Raw genomic sequence first — 18518 nt, 5'->3', positions numbered from 1 at the left:
TTCATGTTGGTCAATTGCATCTGAGTAAAAAGTATTATGTTTAATTTTCCCTTTAAATCATTTCCACTTGAGCCCTAGCAGGTTTGCCTCTGTGAATAGGCATCAGCCCATGGACTGAAGGGTCCTAGTTTTGATTCTGGTCAAGGGCACATGCCTCAATTATAGGCTTGATCCCCGGTTCTGGTCAGGGTTCATGTGGGAGGCAACCAATTGATATGTCTCTCTCACATTGATATCTCTCTCTCTCTCTCTCTCTCTCTCTCTCTCTGTGTGTGTGTGTGTGTGTGTGTGTGTGTGTGTGTCTGTGTCTGTGTATCTGTGTCTGTGTGTGTGTGTGTGTATTTGTATCCCTCCCTCCCTTTCACTCTCTCTAAAAATCAATGGAAAAATATACTTGGGTGAAGATTAGCGGGGGAAAATAATTTCCATTTGAAATTCAGAATTACCTGCACTGTTCAAATCAAATATCTGAGGCTGCACCTTTGGGAGTTTTAGAAAATAAGAGATGAAACTGATACTTAACCCATCTGCCAAGACGCTGACCATGCTCTCTAATGATACTCCATTTACTTCTCTGGTTTTCCCTTCTAGCAGTGATGGAGTGTAACATGAGATGTGAAGCTCAGGTGGGGAGAGTAGGAATTTCAGATAAAACCCCCAATCCTTAAAGTTTTGACAGCAAATGATGGACCTATACAACTGTCAGCCCCTTTGGCTCTAGCCCTAGATGCTTGATTTTTGGTGATGAGATAGAGAAATCCATAGGGTGTTTAAGTTCATTTTCACATGATTACTATATCCTCCTGAAGCTTGTATCTGGACCCAGAGTCAGGAGAAATTATAAAACAAAAACAAGCAATCCAGAGCAAGCACAGGTTTCTTCAACCTGCATTCATAACAGGCAGTACCATTGGGCACCTCTGGCAGCTGCCAATTTCTTGTTCAACCCTCAGGTCCTTCGAAAGCCTTTCCCTGAGCTCAGGGAATTAGAAAGCAAATTTGTTCTTATTGTGAGACTCAGTGTGAATGATAGGGGAGAAATTAGGTTTCTAATAAAAAAAGCAGCATTTGTGACCCAAGAGAAGGGAGCCAGAATATGAGAACAAGACTTGTGTCTAACATTCCACGTTCTAACATTCATTATAAGAAATGTCAACATTCAATGCCCCATCCATACTTCCAAGCTGTTGTGTTTTTCTTAGGCAGGTCTCCCCATAAACCAGGAGTACATTTCCATCTTGAAGGCAGCTATCAGTCACCTGTCACCCTCTTGTCTTGCTCTCTTTCAGCATTCTCCTATCCCAGGGTTTCTCGGGTGAGATTTCATGCTCACATCCTTATCCAGCAGTTCAACTATTATTAGCCTCAAAGAAAACTGAGACTCTGTGCACATGGCCCCCTGGGCTCATCAAGGGCAGCTTTGTAGTTCTCTGAGCTGTGGGGGTCTCTTGGCTGGGTGCAGGCTGGGAAGGCAGGATGCAGATGTTCTAGCCCAGGCCCCAGGGCCAGCCCCAGGCTGGTTACCTGTAAGGCAGCATCGCAATGTGCTCCTGGGACACCCGACAGATATTTTTTGGAGCTGGCACCCAACTCTTCGTGGAACCCCGTGAGTTGATTTTCCCCTTGTATTTCTGGGGATAAATTGAGGGACTGGGGCTGCCAACCAGTTTGCATTACTTGAGAAAGTATACCTAGGAGATGTGAAATGGGCCAGAATGGAGACATTAGGCTGAGTCACTGAAGTAGCTCTATAACTGCTTTTATTTTTTAGAAACATATGTTAAAACCATAGTTCTCACTTATTTCTGAAATCTTCAGAGCAGCCCAGAAAGCACAGAGAAATCTAGAAGAAGAATACTAATAGTTGGAGCAGCTGGGTGCAGGAGAGGCAGAACATGGGCCCAAATTCTCCAGGAAGTTGTTTTATCCTTACACATCCCTTTGGTTAATCTGACTCACGTGCCTGCCTCATTATAACCAGAAAACAAATGTCCTGCATCTTGGAAGATGTAGGACAAATGTGTTTAACCTGGTGAGAATAATCAGGTAGAGCAAACTGATATTCTAGTGCTCAAGTTCACTCTCATGTTGGCAGAGAGCCTTGAAATTGTGAGTGACATTGTTATAGATGTTGCAATTTTTAGGGAGCCAGTAGGACTCTCTATATGAATATAAATCCTAAATGATTTCTAAGTTTAAAATTTAGCAATACTGTTTAGGAACAGTATACACTTCTTTTCATATTGTTTACCAGCACATAACCTTAGCATTGGACTGGAACTCATAAAAAGAGAAAGTCTGAAAATAAGATAACAATTACCCAAACAAATAACATTTTGAAACACATGTTGAAATGTAATTGTATTTGTGAACCAAGAGGAAAAACTGTAAATTCTCAAAAGATAAACAATTAATTAAATCTTTAAGTTTTAGACTACAATAGTGCAAATTTTATACTATTTCAAGTTTTTGGTTTAAATATAAGAATAGACCAGGTCACATATGGCAACCATATTTAATGCGCTCCGTTTTTTTAAAAAGTTCAACCCAATCAAATAGCCTTTTCTTTGGTTACCATGATACCAAAGAATGAGTTAGATAAAACACTTTCCTTTCAAACAATTGTTTTGAATAGAAACTGACTGAGAACGCATCTGAGAAAACTGTTTTACAAAATCAATACACTGTGCTCTATCTGAAATGCTGACTAACAGATTCAGAGCTCAATATTAAAAGTGAATGAATTTCTTCAGACACCTGTGTTGCCAGCTACATTACATTGTTCAAATTATTCATACCCAGGTCTCTCCAGCCCAAAGTGATCATTGACAACTGCCTTTGAATGTAAATTTTTAAATCCCAAGCAAGCCTTAATTAGTCAACTAAATCAGACTAGGATAGGATGATAAACTTAAGTAGACAAGGACATAGAGTTTTTTTGTTTCTGTTTTTTAATAGACAAGTTTCCTTTTGTTGTAACTCATAACTCCCTTGAAAATCAACTGGAATATATCTCAAACCAAAGTCAGTATAAGTGAGCAAGAAATGTCTCGGTTCTGAAGAGAGGAGAATGAGCAGAGCATGTGGTTTCTAAGCCGTTACTGCTCGGGTTATCAGTGTCTGTTATCAGTGGCTTGGGTTCTCACGTAGGTTGAAAGCATTTTCCAGGAAAGTCCTTTGAAAAATCCCCAATCCCTCTCTTGTCTAGAGCTAATGCCAAAAAATATAAGAAACTAGATTCTTAGGAATAAGTTTCCTGCCCTGAGTGTGACTGTGATAGAATCCAGTCTTTTAGCTGAGTTTCCCAGCAGAAGGGGTGGGGGGGAGGGAGAATTCTCTGAATAGCTGATTCTCTAGGAAAACCCTGATCAGCCATGGTCAATTTATAAAATGGTGATCAGCAAGAACTTCCTGACAAGCAACCACTCCATCTCAACCAGATATAACTGATGGATTTGGTTATAGCTCTGCTACCATGAGCTTCACAACTGAAACCCAAATCCAGAGTCAGGATAGATAAGAACACTAGAAAAATTATTCCATATACACACTCATTACCAAGATGTTTGTTTAGCAATACCTTATGTCTTGATTATAGACCATAGTAAATAAAAGTACACTGAAATTCAACATTTCTTAATTTGATACTAAGAAGCCAAACTCAACTAAATTTTGAATACTAAGGGCCATATTCACACAAGCTAGTAACAGTGAAAATCTGCAGTTAAGCTTAGGTATACCAGTTAATAATGTGGACTTTGTAATCAAACACAACAAATTCAAAAGAAACATCAAAAGTGCTTTATTCAAAGTAATGTCCATCACTAGCTATACATTTCCCCCATCTTTCAGGTAATTTGTGGATACCGTCCCAATAGAACTTTTCTTGTTTTGAGACAAACCATTCAGAGACCCAATTTTCCACTTCTTCGTACATTTTGAAGTGCTGCTCAGAAAGTGCGTGTGCCATCGATCGGAACAAGTGGTAATCTGAAGGGGCAAGGGCTGGTGAATACAGGGGGTGGGTTAATACTTCCCAGGCAAGATCTTTTAACATGTCTTTAAGTGGTTTTGAAGTGTGTGATGGTGCGTCATCATGAAGCAAAATTACTTTGCCGTGTCTTCTGGCACATTCTGGTCATTTCATGATCAAAGCGTGGTTCAAATTGATTATTTGTTGTCGGTAGCGATCATTATTGATGGTTTCACCTGGTTTTAGAAGCTCATAATACACCACACCTTCCTGATCCCACCAAATGCAGAGCATTTTGTCTTCTTTCTGAAGCGATTTGGTCTTGCAGTCGATGTTGATGGTTGACCTGGATCAGCCCATGATTTTGTGCATTTGAGATTCTCAAAATAAATCCACTTTCCATTGCCAGTCACAATTCAATGCAAAAAAGACTTTCTTTCATGCCATTGAAGCAACATTTTACTGATGACTTTTCGGTTTTCCATTTGCCTTTTGTTCAGTTTATGTGGCACCCATTTTCCTTCCTTTAAAATCTTTCCCATTGCTTGTAAATGATCAGAAATTGTTTGCTGAGCAACATTTAATCTTTCTGCAAGTTATTTTTGAGTTTGACAAGCATTTTCATCCAATAATGCTTATAACTGTTGGTCTTCAAACTTTTTCAGTTGAACTGGATGTTCTTTGTCTTTCACATAGAAATCATCACCTTTAAAGCATTTAAACCAGCGTTCACAAGTATCTTGAGATGGAGCATGTTCACCATAAGCTTCCCAAAGTATATGATAACTTTCAGCAGCACTTTTCTTCAAAATAAAATAATGAATTAAAACTTCCCACAAATGCTCTTTTTTTGGCAGAAAATTCGACATTTTTAAGCATAAAAATATCTATGAGGTTAACACCTTCAGAAAATTTGACATATGAAGTTTTGAAGCTTACTGTCAATACAACAAAATAGCAACATATCAAATCACATATATATCAATGTATGTGTAACTATTGAAAAAAATCCGCATTATTAACCGGTATACCTGTCCAGATCACCATTCAGAGGTTGGATGTCTTTTTTTATTTCAGGCATTTGCAGAGCTCTTTCTTTAGCATTGATTTTAAGATAGCCTAAGAGTTTAAGTCTCCATGGACACAAAACATATCACAATTCAGAAACTTCAGTAAGGCACAATGCAAAAGAATCTTTACTACCACCCTCAAAGTTTCAAGACTTTTGGTTTTAAGGGGGATAAAATATACACATACAGAGTATCAGACAGATGGTAAATCAAAGTGAGGCATGACAGAAGAAAAGGCTAGGAGGAGACCCAATTATTGGGACCAACATTCCAGAGCTCCACTTAGAATAAAACAAGAACAATGGATTTCGACCAACTGATTTTATATCTATGAGGACTTCCTGACAATGATAGTTGTTATTCTTTTATTAAAGACTGAAAGGAAACTATAGGGTAGACTCTTACAAAAGAATAAGTATTCACCTAAAGACAGAGAGATGTGTCACTTAACTTCAGTAGATCCCCTCCAGTCTGTAAAATGGAGGTGACACCCTGAAGTGATCCCAACACTAGCATCCTCAAAGTATTTGAACCAGTTATGTAGTCCTTCTCATACCCTTGATTCTTTAATCAACATAATGCAAAGCATGAACACAACACCTGCCCTGATTTCCCTCCAAAGGCCCATGCATTTAAAATAAACCAATTGATGTGGACAGGTAGTCAACCTGACCTTGATTGTCCAGAGGATTGATTAATTAAGGATAGATAATTGAAACTCAGATGATCCAGAAATTTTTTTGTAGTTGTTATTTTCCATCTCTGCTCCGTATCTTGAGGGACATCATGTTCACCATCAAGCCGCCATCTTCACCCTTATTCAACTATGATGTCCCTCACAGTGCTTTATTTCATACTTAGCTATATCTCTTAGCAGCTCCAACTTGAATTTAAACTGACTGACTTTCATTTTTACTCCCCTTGGCCATTCTTTCATGGAGGTGTTAACAAGCCCAGGTTCCTAACAGGATGAAGGGAAGTATGGGTTGTATTGTTTGGCACCAGGGAAATTGAGGCAAACTCTAACACATTGTGGATAATCATCTCATGAAATAAATTGATTATATTTGCAGAAAGTCAGCCTCCTGCCAAACCATCTGTTTTCATCATGAAAAATGGGACCAATGTTGCTTGTCTGGTGAAGGATTTCTACCCCAGGGATGTAAATATAAATCTCCTGTCATCCAAGAAAATAATAGAATTTGACCCTGCTATCGTCGTCTCTCCCAGTGGGAAGTACAGTGCTGTCAAGATTGGTCGGTATGAAGATTCTAATTCAGTGACATGTTCAGTTCAACACAACCATGAAACCTGGTACTCCACTGAATTTGAAAAGATGGCAAATTCTTCAGGTATGTCATATCTGGCCTTGGGGTCTGGGATTTGTGGAGAAAAAAAGTTGGGGAAAGGGAAGTTGGAAATGTAAACTCTTGACAAATGGCTCTCAACATGGTGTCATGTTAGAAACAAGACATAGGCCCAACTATACCCTGTCATTGGCTGGGAAATTGAACTTTCTCCATTTCTGAGTTGGAATCTAAAATAAAATTCATCTGTTTCATCCCCATCTCTCTTCTTCACCAACAACTGTCTCCTTTATACTAATGATTATCCTACTACTAGACTCTGGAGTTAAAAAATCCAAGTGAAGTCTAATCTAGTGTGAAGGCCAAGACAAAAAGCAGCCCAGCCTCTCATGGGTTAAGAATCCTAGTTTACAAATTAGAGGCATGCCTGGATATTGGCTTCATGGTGTAATGATAGCAAGCCCCAACTGGTAGGTATGTTGGCTATGCAAATAGCTGTATGACCTTAACCAAGACTCAGCTCTGGTCCTCAGTTAACTTCCTTAAAATCTTCTCCAGTTTTAAAACCTAAAATCCTTTGAGCCTCTTTGTTGCCAATGTAAGCCTGACCACTTCTGTTTGTTCCAGATAATCTAAAACCAATGGAACCTGAAAACATAAAGCAAACTTCAAAGATCAGCCATAAACCCAAAGGTTAGTTGAAATCAAAGGATCAGCTTCACAACTGAGGGGTAAAGCAAACTCTGGGGCCAAAAATCACCAGATTTCAAAAGAATAAAAAAACCATACTTGAGCCCAGTTGGTTCCCTCTGACTCTCCCAGCAGAGGTTGGGCTGCAAGCATGGGTTTCCAAAGCTTGCCGAGCTGGGTGTAAGCAGCAGCCTGTGGTCACTGAGGCACCACGCTGGGCTGGCAGACCAGGAAGGATAATGGTGATTTGGGGCAGGCTGGTGTCAGTGTTGTGGGCCCAATTCCTGGAAGGGAATTTATTCTCTCGAGGAAGCCACCATCTTTATTCTTATTCAACCACAGTTCGTGCCGAGAAGGTGAACATGATGTCCCTCACAGTGCTGGGGCTCCGAATGCTGTTTGCCAAGACGGTTGCTGTCAATTTTCTCTTGACTGCCAAGTTATTTTTCTGTTAAGGTAAGAATTAGCTGCTTCTTATTCCTACCTCCACCCGAACTATGCTGTGCATGGGGAGAATAGCAGTTTAGAAATTGTTAAGAGACCAAGAAGCATTGGAAAGGGAAAAATACATAGACACATAATTCAAATTAATGAGGGGAGTTACCTCAGATGCTCAGCATAACAATACCCCACTTCCTGTTATCCTTTATTTCAAGCCAGACTCAAACCCATTGTGTAGTATAATGTAATACCAATCAATAATCCACACCTCCAATGCAGGAGCTAAAAAATTGGAGCTGAATAAGGAGAATTAGTCTTCTTCACTTGACTATTTTTGTTATCTGGCCATGGGACCATTGGTGACTTACAAAGCCATCAGTAAAGCCTTACCTAAAGAATATTCAGGGGGAGCAGAATCTGTCTTTGCCCAGACAAAGGGTATGCCAGATCCCAATCCTTAATCATAGGACTCAGATGTGTAGAACAGCCCATTGTTGAGGTGAGCCTATACCCCCATTAATCATGAACAGCCCACTACTAGCTACTCAGGATGCATACTAAGTCGACGCTGAGACAGTAATTATTTACCAGACGTCACTTGCATTCCCTCTTCAGGTAAACTCAGATATGAAATTCAAACCAGAACCTAGGTTTTCCTATAAAGCTCCTTCTCCAATACCCTCAAATACTCCTCAGTCCCAGCTCCCGATCTAGGAACAACCCTAGACTTAGAGTGTTTGGCTGATCCTACTCAGCCTGCAAGCATACCCAGTCATTCCTGAACAGGTGACTGTTTTACCAATAGCTGCAAGAACACAGACCATATGACTGTATGAAAAGAGTAGTACACTAGGAGTCAGAGTCATGAGTTTTAGTCCTGACTTTGTCACTAGCTCACTACGTTACCTTAGCCAGATTGCTTCACTTCTCTCAGCCTGGGTTTTTGCATCTGTAAAACAAAGAGTTAAGAGTGACTAAGAGCAAATGGGGTTTCATGATTTGTGCCAACACTGATAGTGACAGATTAACTATTGCCATGTGTAGAAGGGAAATAGCCATGATTGATTAGTGATGACTGCAGTGGTACAGCCACAACCAATACTGGCCATCCCCAGACTATGTACGGCTATGATTCCTTCCAGCACTGACGGTCTATGACTCTACATCAACTCTGACAACTTTCTTTCACTTGCAGGCTGACGGGCAGGTGACAGCTACACTTCCTGAAAGAAACCAAAACCTACAGAAGTGCTTCTAAGGCTTCTGACTTCTCGGTGATTGAAGTTAACCCGCCCCAGCCTTGCTTAAATGGCTGCTTCCCAAACAAGTTTCTCTTTGAAGGCAACAAATCCAGCTCATCCTCCAGCCTGGCAGAAAGACAAAGACCTGGGGGGTAGGGTTATGGTCCTGAGTGCTTTATATGCTGCTTTATAAATGGATATGGAGATAAAAAGGGACAGAGAGCTCATTTTTTATTTCTACAATTGATACACTTTGAAAATGGTGTCTTGTTCCTTTTACTTTCTTTGCCTTCAGGACTAGAAAGTAGGAGCCAACAGGTTCCCAGCTCTGTTCTCCAAGAGGAAAGCAGATTCTGGGGGGAAGGAGGCAGGTGTCCTTTACCTTAACATGAAAGGCTCTGCTCAACCCATCACTAGATCAGCCCCAAACTGGCATCTGGTCCACAAAAGCACTTTCTGCTCTTCCTACTACTTTATAAACAAAATTACATTTGACTCCCTAACACTCTCCGTGTAGGCAATGGGGGTATTTTATTTTTTTTTTCAATTTTTTTATTAAGGTATTATATGTGTACATATCTTACCATTGCCCTCCCCACACCCCACTCCCATATATGCCCCCACCCCCCAGAGTTTTGCATCCATTGGTTATGCTTATATGCATGCATACAAGTCCTTTGATTGATCTCTTATCTCCCCCACCTCTCCCTAACCTTCCCCTTGTAATTTGACAGTCTGTTTGATGCTTTACTGTCTCTGTATCTATCTTTTTGTTCAAGTTTATAATGTTCTTTATTATCCATAAATGAGTGAGATCATGTGGTATTTTTCTTTCATTGACTGACTTATTTCACTTAACATAATGTTCTCCAATTCCTCCCAGGTTGCTGCAAATGATGAGAATTCCTTCTTTTTTATGGCAGCATAGTATTCCATTGTGTAGATGTACCACAGTTTTCTGATCCAGTCATCTGCTGACGGGCACCTAGGCTGTTTCCAAATCTTAGCTATGGTGAATTGCGCTGCTATGAACATAGGGGTGCATATATCCTTTCTAATTGGTGTTTCTAGTTTCTTCGGATATATTCCCAGGAGTGGGATTACTGGGTCAAATGGGAGTTCCATTTTCAGTTTTTTGAGGAAACTCCATACTGTTCTCCACAGTGGCTGCACCAGTCTGCAATCCCACCAGCAGTGCACGAGGGTTCCTTTTTCTCCGCATCCTCGCCAACACTTGTCGTTTGTTGATTTGTTGATGATAGCCATTCTGACAGGTGTGAGATGGTACCGCATTGTTGTTTTGATTTGCATCTCTCGGATAATTAGTGACGTTGAGCATGTTTTCATGTGTCTCTTGGCCTTCCTTCTGTCTTCTTTTGAAAAGATTCTATTTAGGTCTGTTGCCCATTTTTTTATTGGATCATTTATCTTCCTTTTATTAAGTTGTATAAGCTGCCTGTAGATGTTGGAGATTAAACCTTTATCAGTGATGCCATTTGCAAATATGTTCTCCCATGCAGTGGGCCTTCTTGTTGTTTTGTTGATGGTTTCTTTTGCTGTGAAAAAGCTTTTTATTTTGATGTAGTCCCATTTGTTAATTTTCTCTTTAGCTTCCATTGCCCTAGGGGCAGTGTCAGTGAAGAATTTCTTTTGGCATATGTCTGACATTTTGCTGCCTGTGGATTGCTCTAGTATTTTTATGGTTTCCCGTCTTATGTTTAAGTCCTGTATCCATTTTGAGTTTATTTTTGTGTATGGCGTAAGTTGGTGATCAAGCTTCATTTTTTTGCATGTATCTGTCCAATTTTCCCAACACCATTTATTGAAGAGACTGTCTTTATTCCATTGTATGTTCATGCCTCCTTTGTCAAATATTAATTGAGCATAGTGGTTTGGGTCAATATCTGGATTCTCTATTCTGTTCCATTGATCTATATGTCTGTTCTTGTGCCAGTACCAGGCTGTTTTGAGAACAGTGGCTTTGTAATACAGCTTGAAATCTGGTATTGAGATCCCTCCTACTTTATTCTTCTTTCTCAGGATTGCTATGGCTATTCGGGGTCTTTTTTTATTCCAGATGAATTTTTGGAGAGTTCTTTCAAGGTCTGTGAAATATGCCGTTGGTATTTTAATGGGGAGTGCATTGAATCTATAGATTGCTTTGGGTAGTATGGACATTTTAATGATGTTGATTCTACCAATCCATGAACATGGTATGTTCTTCCATCTGTTTACGTCTTCCTCTATCTCTTTTTTCAGTGTCCTGTAGTTTTCTGTGTATAGGTCTTTTACCTCCTTAGTTAAGTTTATTCCTAGGTATCTTAATTTTTTTGGTGCGATGGTAAATGGGATTGCCTTTTTAGTCTCTCTGTCTGTAAGTTCACTATTGGTGTATAGAAAGGCCATAGATTTCTTGGCGTTAATTTTGTATCCTGCTACATTGCCGAATTCATTTATTAAGTCTATTAGTTTTTTGACGGAGTCGTTCGGATTTTTTATGTACAATATCATGTCGTCTGCAAATAAAGACAGCTTTACTTGTTCTTTTCCAATCTGGATGCCTTTTATTTCTTCTTCTTGTCTAATTGCAATGGCTAATACTTCCAGTACTATGTCAAACAGGAGTGGTGAGAGTGGGCATCCCTGTCTTGTTCCTGTTCTTAGGGGAAATGTCTTTAGTTTTTGTCCATTGAGTATGATGTTTGCTGTGGGTTTATCATATATAGCTTTTATTATGTTGAGGTATGAGCCATCTATTCCCACCTTGTTGAGAGCTTTTATCAAGAAAGGGTGTTGGATTTTGTCAAATGCTTTTTCTGCATCAATTGATATGACTATGTGATTTTTATCTTTCAATTTGTTTATGTGATGTATCACGTTTATTGATTTGCGGATATTGTACCATCCTTGCATTCCTGGGATAAATCCTACTTGGTCATGGTGTATGATCTTTCTGATGTACTGCTGGAGCCGATTTGCTAGAATTTTGTTGAGGATTTTGGCATCTATGTTCATGAGGGATATTGGTCTGTAATTCTCTTTCATTGTGTTGTCTTTATCTGGTTTTGGTATTAGGGTGATGCTGGCTTCATAGAAGGAGCTTGGAAGTGTTCCTTCCACTTGAATTTTTTGGAATAGTCTGAGGAGGATAGGTTTTAGTTCTTCCTTGAATGTTTGGTAAAACTCTCCTGTGAAGCCATCAGGCCCTGGGCTTTTGTTTGCCGGAAGCTTTTTGATGACTGCTTCAATTTTGTCCATAGTTATTGGCCTATTGAGCTGTTTAGATTCTTCTTGATTGATTTTTGGAAGGTTATATTTTTCTAGGAATATGTCCATTTCCTCCAGATTGTCCAGTTTGTTGGAATAGAGTTGTTCGTAGTATTTTGTAACAATCCTTTGTATCTCAGCGGGGTCTGTTGTTATTTCACCTCTTTCATTTCTGATTTTGTTTATTTGGGTCCTCTCTCTTTGCTTCTTGGTGAGCCTGGCTAGAGGTCCATCAATCTTGTTTATCCTTTCAAAGAACCAGCTCTTGGTTTTGTTGATCTTATGTATTGTTTCTTTGGTCTCTATGTCATTTATCTCCGCTCTGATCTTTGTTATTTCCTTCCTTCTGGTTACACTGGGCTTTTCTTGCTGCTCTTTTTCTAGCTCTTTGAGTTGTAGGGTTAAGTAATTTATTACCATTGTTTCTTGTTTTTTGCAATAGGCCTGTAGAGCTATGAACTTCCCTCTCAAGACTGCTTTCGCTGTGTCCCATAGATTTTGGATTGTTGTGTTTTCATTGTCATTTGTTGCCATGATGTTTTTTATTTCTTCCTTGATCTCTCTGGTGACCCAGTCCTTGTTTAATAGCATGCTGTTTAGTCTCCATGTGTTTGATTTCTTTGGATTGTATTTATTGTAGTTGATTTCCAGTTTTATGCCACTGTGATCTGAGAAGATGCTTGATATAATTTCTATCTTCTTGAATTTGAAGAGACTTTGCCTGTGACCCAGCATATGGTCTATCTTTGAAAATGACCCATGTGCACTTGAGAAGAATGTATATTCTGTGGCTTTGGGGTGAAATGTTCTGAAGATGTCAATTAATTCCATCTGGTCTAGTGAGTCATTTAGGATTGCTGTTTCTTTGCTGATTTTTTGTTTAGAGGATTTGTCCAGTGGTGATAGTGGGGTATTAAAGTCTCCTACTATGATTGTGTTGCTATTAATCTCTCCCTTGATATCCTCCAGGAGTTTTTTTTATGTATTTGGGTGCTCCTATATTGGGAGCGTATATGTTTACCAGAATTATTTCTTCTTGTTGGATTTCTCCCTTTAGTATTATGAAGTGGCCTTCCTTATCTCTTGTTATGGCATTTACTTTGAGGTCTATTTTGTCAGATATAAGTATTGCTACCCCAGCTTTTTTTTCATTTCCATTTGCCTGAAAGATATTTTTCCATCCCTTCGCTTTCAATCTGTGTGAGTCTCTTGTTCTGAGGTGGGTCTCTTGTAGACAGCATATATATGGGTCGTGTTTTTTTTATCCATTCAGCTACTCGATGTCTTTTGATTGGAGCATTTAGTCCGTTTACATTTAAAGTTATTACTGAAAGGTATTTGTTTGCAGTCATATCTATTTTTGTGTCTGTATTCCTTCTTACCTGTTTATTTCTTCTTTTTACAGTATTCCCTTTAGCAATTCTTGCATTGCTGGTTTGGTGGTGATAAACTCCCTGAGGCTTTTTTTGTCTGCAAAGCTCCTGATTTCCCCTTCAATTTTGATTGATAGTCTTGCTGGATATAGTATTCTTGGATTCAGTCCTTTGCTTTGCAACACTTTGTATACCTCCTTCCATTCACTTCTAGCTTGTTGTGTTTCTGATGAGTAATCATTTGACAATCTGATGGGTGTTCCTTTGTAGGTAACTCTCTGTCTCTCTCTTGCCACCTTTAGGATTCTCTCTTTATCATTTATATTTGCCATTGAAATTATGACATGTCTTGGTGTGGGTCTTTTGGGGTTGATCCTGCTTGGGACTCTCTTTACTTGCGTAACTTTTATCTTTCCCATATCCAGGAAGTTTTCTGTCATTATTTCTTCAAATAGATTTTCTAATCCCTGCTGCTCTTCTTGTCCTTCTGGCAGCCCTATTATACGCATGTTACTTCGTTTCATGTTGTCCCGAAGCTCCCTTAGGCTTTCCTCCTGCTTTTTAATTTTTTTCTCCAATTGCTGTTCAGCTTGAGCTTGTTTCTGTACCTGATCTTCTAACTCACTAATTCGGTCCTCTGCTTCTTGTAATCTACTGTTGAAACTTTCCATGGTGTTTTTGATTGTAGCTATATCACTTTTCATTTCTTCCTGATTCTTGCATAAGTTGTTGATTTTCTCATCCATCCGATGTATAAATTCCATGACCATTACTCTGAACTCCTTTTCGGTCATGTTGCAAGCTTCATTTTCACTAATTTCCTTTCTTGGCGACTCCACATTTTCTTTCCTCTGTGAGTTATTTCGTTTCCCCATTCTGGCTATTACCAGAAAGCTCAAGCTTCTGTTTGCGTGGACCTGGGCCGTGTGCTGTGGGGACTTCGCTCCACCCTAGTTTCACTGAAGTGCTCTGACACTAGGACGTGTGACTGTCTTTGGTTGGTGGGAACCAAACTTGCCCAGGATCAGTGTCCCCAGTGTTCCGTGTGGTCTCGTGTGCACATTTAGAATCAGGGGCCCTGTCTGCACCACACTGTTGGTATGTGCCGAGAATGAGATCCTTAGCATGTGCCAGGAGTCAGAGTTTCCCTGTGTCTGCACCAAGACTCGAGTGTCAAAGTCTCTGTTGCCTTGTGCAGTTTATCGTTGAGAATCAGGGTCCCTGTGTGTGCACGCACCAACAATTGGGGTCGCTGGCTCTTAGTGTGAATGCGCTGTGAGTCAGGGATCCCAGGCAGCTGTGTCCGGCGTGCCAAATTCCCTGAAGTGGGGCTGCGTCCTGTGTGTGCTCTCTCTACTGAGCCAAACAGGCTAGAGCGCACATTCTTAAAAACCTGAAGGTGAGCCGGCTCAGTGCACTCTCCCAAAGTCCCAGAAGGGGGGCGGAGTCCGTCCTGCGCGCCAAATTCCCCAAAGGGAAGCCCCTCTGTGCACGCTTTTAAGAATCTCCGAAGGGGGAGCTGTGCCCCGCGAGCCAAATTCCCCCAAATTCCCCGAAGGGGAGCCCTCTGTGCGCACTGACAGATTTCCCTGACAGGGAGCTGCTTCTGTCCCGTGCGCGAGTGCGCGCCAAATTCCCTAAGAGGGAGCGCGTCCCTGCGCAAAGCTCGGCAGCTTGGGCCAGGGGCGGGTCTATCAGTTACTATGGTGCTGTCTGTGCGCGCGCCTGTGAGCAGCTTGGGCGAGGGGCGCGCCTATCAGTTACTATGGCGCTTTCCGCACGCCTGTGGGAGCTCAGCAGCTTGGGGGAGGGGCGGGTCTATCAGTTACTATGGTGCTATCAGCGCCTGCGAGGAGGGGTATAGGCTCTTTGACTCACGGAAATCTGCCGGGAAGTCTGGATTCTTGCTTGTTTGTCTGAAGCTGTGATAGCAGTTCTCTGTCCCCAGTGGCTGCAGGGTCCTGGTTTGTGTCAGAAGCCAGGATCCGAGTCTCAGGCAGCTCTGTTTCCCAAGATGGCGTGGTCTCTGTGTCCGCACCAGCCGCCGAGAAGTGTCCGCTTTGTGCGCGGGGCTCCGCCGTCTAGGGCTGCCCTGTTCGGGAGCCCCTTGGAAGACCTGCAGAATCTAACTGACCCTATCTCATACACACACACACACACCACACACATCTACACTCTCCTCTATGGGTTCCTCACTCACACTCTCTCTCTCCCTACCTTCCTGCCGGTCGCCATCTTTTTCGGGGGTATTTTAATATCATCTAAATTCTCTCCAAACCATTCACAGAGATCAGAGTAAGACAGAGGAAGTGCACTTCTTTCTATTCATTGATTTAACAAACATGAATTGACTCCCTCTAAAATTCCAGGCACTGTGCTGAGGGTGCAAAGATGAATAAGACAGGGGCTTGCCTTCAAGCAGCTCACTATGTAGGTATTTTTGGAGGGAGGGATAGGAATGAGAGCCCTAGATTTTCCCTATAGAAACCGTATATCCACTATCTCTTGCCTGCCAATCTCTGCATGAAAAGTTGAAGGTCACTGGACACTGACTCTGGCCTGGGCCCTTGGAATAGATAGCTTTCTGCCATTCTTCTCTGACTGTCTCTTGTATTTATTAAAGCCCATTGTGTGTGCCTCAACTCTGGGTTTACCCTATGGTGACACCACAGGCAGAAATTTACCACGGGACGCTATGAATTCACTGTTGATCAGGCTAAGCTTATAGGTCAAACCCCAGCTTCCTGAGCCCCCAACCTTCAGGCTTTCTGCCTCAGGGGCCCAGCCCTGGGTTTCCTGTTGTTGCTGCTTCTGCTATAGCAATTCACAACAGCAGTGTCCCCAGGGTAGCCCATGAGCTCTGCTACTCCCGCCTCAGCAAGGCCTAAGCTATTTCCAGGTGCACGCACTTAAGTAGCAGAGCCTAGCACCCAGTATTGTGGTTTCCTCAGCACCCACGTGGGTGTCAAGTGGTGGCTTATGAGGTTACAAGTGAAAGAGCACCCCTCACCAGCAACTCCCTTGCCATCACCATCAGCAAACTCCCACATCATGTCCTCACAGCCCAAATCAAAGAAAGGAGGCAATAGCACTCTGAGTCAATGGGGTGAGGACAATCTAAATGGATAAACCAGGTCCATCCAGGTAAAAACCATGAAAAGATTCCACACGACTTCATCTCTTATATGTAAAGAATGCTTGTTTCCAAAACATTCACATCTGTTACCTTGAGTCACATTAAAATGTTTCTCTGAATTTACTAAGAACAAAATATACATTTCATTTTTCAAATGAAAAAAATATATATATGCCCCTCCATAAAGGTCTGTACCTTGTTCAAAGTCATCCAGTGAGGCAGGGATATTATTGGGAGCAGAACCAAGTTATCAAGAGTGCCACCCAAGTTCCTCTACAATAGCACACTGCATCCCCCAAACAAGAGCTAGGTGTGGATTTTAAGTTTCAGCTAGACCAGATTGTCTAAATATAGGATTATCCTTTATTTAGCATATGAATGAGCCACCCCCTGGCCCACTTTTATCACCAGAAAAAGACACCCTAGCACATCACAGGACCATGAATTTCTTCCACCAACAGGAGCCTTCAGAAAAGATTGAAGGCAGGAGCCAGATGGGGCTGTGGCTGCCTTCAGATCTGGGGCCATCACACTGTGAATTATAGTTTCCCTGGCAGCATCACGAGAGCCCTGAGGGAGACTGTTATGCACTCAGTAGGCAGCAGAATAGATGCCCTAGAGGCTGAGTCATTTGCCCAAGGCCTTTGGCTCCCTCACTCTGTTCTTTTCCTTCCTCTCTACAGTGACTGCTCTTCACTTGTCTGTTTTTAAAGCCTCGCTAAACTGCTGCCCAAACCATCAGCTGCAAAGCCGCCTAGGCTGCAGCTGCAAGAGAGAGCCCTAGAGAGGCAGCACAGCACCCTGGCTCTGTTGTTAACCAGCGATCCAACCTTGGGAACACCCTTCATCTCTCTTGGCTTCGGTGTATTTCCTATAAAACAATGTCTGAGACTTCCACTATTTCTAAGATTACACATAGTAACTCTAATAGTTGTCACGGCAGAGAATTCCGTGGAGGTAGAGGAAGGGGACACCAACTCCCAGGCTGAGGGTGTATCTATTTTGACATCACAGAGTTTGTTTCCCCGGAGGTCATTCTCTTCCCTGGAGACACCACTGAGCTCCAAACTCGGGACTTTCAAGCTAGAGTTCTGGGATTCACAGACATGTTTCTGGGAATATCTCAATGTTCTTCAGTGCAAGAAAAAATGTTCCCCAAATGAAGTAAGTGAACTGGAGGTGTCAACAGGCATCCAGGAGAAATAAAGTGGTTGCACTAGAAGACACAGAACAAATGGTAAATTGGGAGAAGTGTGTTGAAGTAGATAACTTTGAGTCCAATTTGATTCTTAAAAAGAAAATAGAGCAGTTCACAAGATGGAGACTAAAATAAGGACACTTCTGATGGGTTCTCCTTAGACTGGCCCTTCGCCTGCATCATGCTGATACCCTCACAGCACATGCAGCACATACTTGTCATGCCCACTCTTTATCAGGCATGACCTGAGTGCTGGGGACACAAAGATGACAATCCCTCAGACATTCCGTTCACCTTTCCCTACAGAAGGCACTCAGGTAACAAGGGAACACCGAGTCAGAAATGGGAGATTCTCTGCTCCATCTGAAGCCAGCGTGCTCCCCTGAATGGGACAGGCATTTTATTATTCAGCAGACAGGGTAGGGCACCTATAAGACCAAGTTGGCACACATGTGACTAGGAAGAAGTGCCATGTCCAAGGAAGTGCTGGGTTTGTGCACAGACTTCCTGGGCACCTGCATCACCGTGGTGGGTTCATGGCACAGTAGTAAGTGGCTCTATCTTCAGTCCTCACTGAGGAGATCACCAAGTGGAAGGTTCGGTGGGCGTGACTGTGCTGCACGGAAAACCGGCCCTGAGTAAAATCTGCATCATGGGCCAGATTGTTATCCCTATAAAAGATAAACTGAAAGGAATGATCTGGCCTGCTTCGGTACCAGTATAAATGTGGATTTAAGGACTGGGTGTCATAAGTACAGAGCAGTGTCACCTCACTGCCACTTGCCACTGTCTGGTTCAGGGATTTCTGGGTCACTTTGTTAC

At 41.8% G+C, this 18518-nt stretch overlaps 1 gene segment (V, D, J or C); it reads left to right on the top strand.

Annotated features, from left to right (window-relative positions):
- The first annotated feature begins 1542 nt into the window (after positions 1-1542).
- LOC307098477 (T cell receptor delta constant-like) lies at positions 1543-8761 on the top strand. The segment is given in 5 exons: positions 1543-1606; positions 6117-6395; positions 6978-7043; positions 7383-7496; positions 8677-8761.
- Positions 8762-18518: the final 9757 nt, after the last annotated feature.

Source organism: Cnephaeus nilssonii, assembly GCF_951640355.1.
Source record: "Cnephaeus nilssonii genome assembly, chromosome: 4".
Classification (NCBI taxonomy): domain Eukaryota; kingdom Metazoa; phylum Chordata; class Mammalia; order Chiroptera; family Vespertilionidae; genus Cnephaeus; species Cnephaeus nilssonii.
This window is presented reverse-complemented; position numbering and strand designations above follow the sequence as displayed.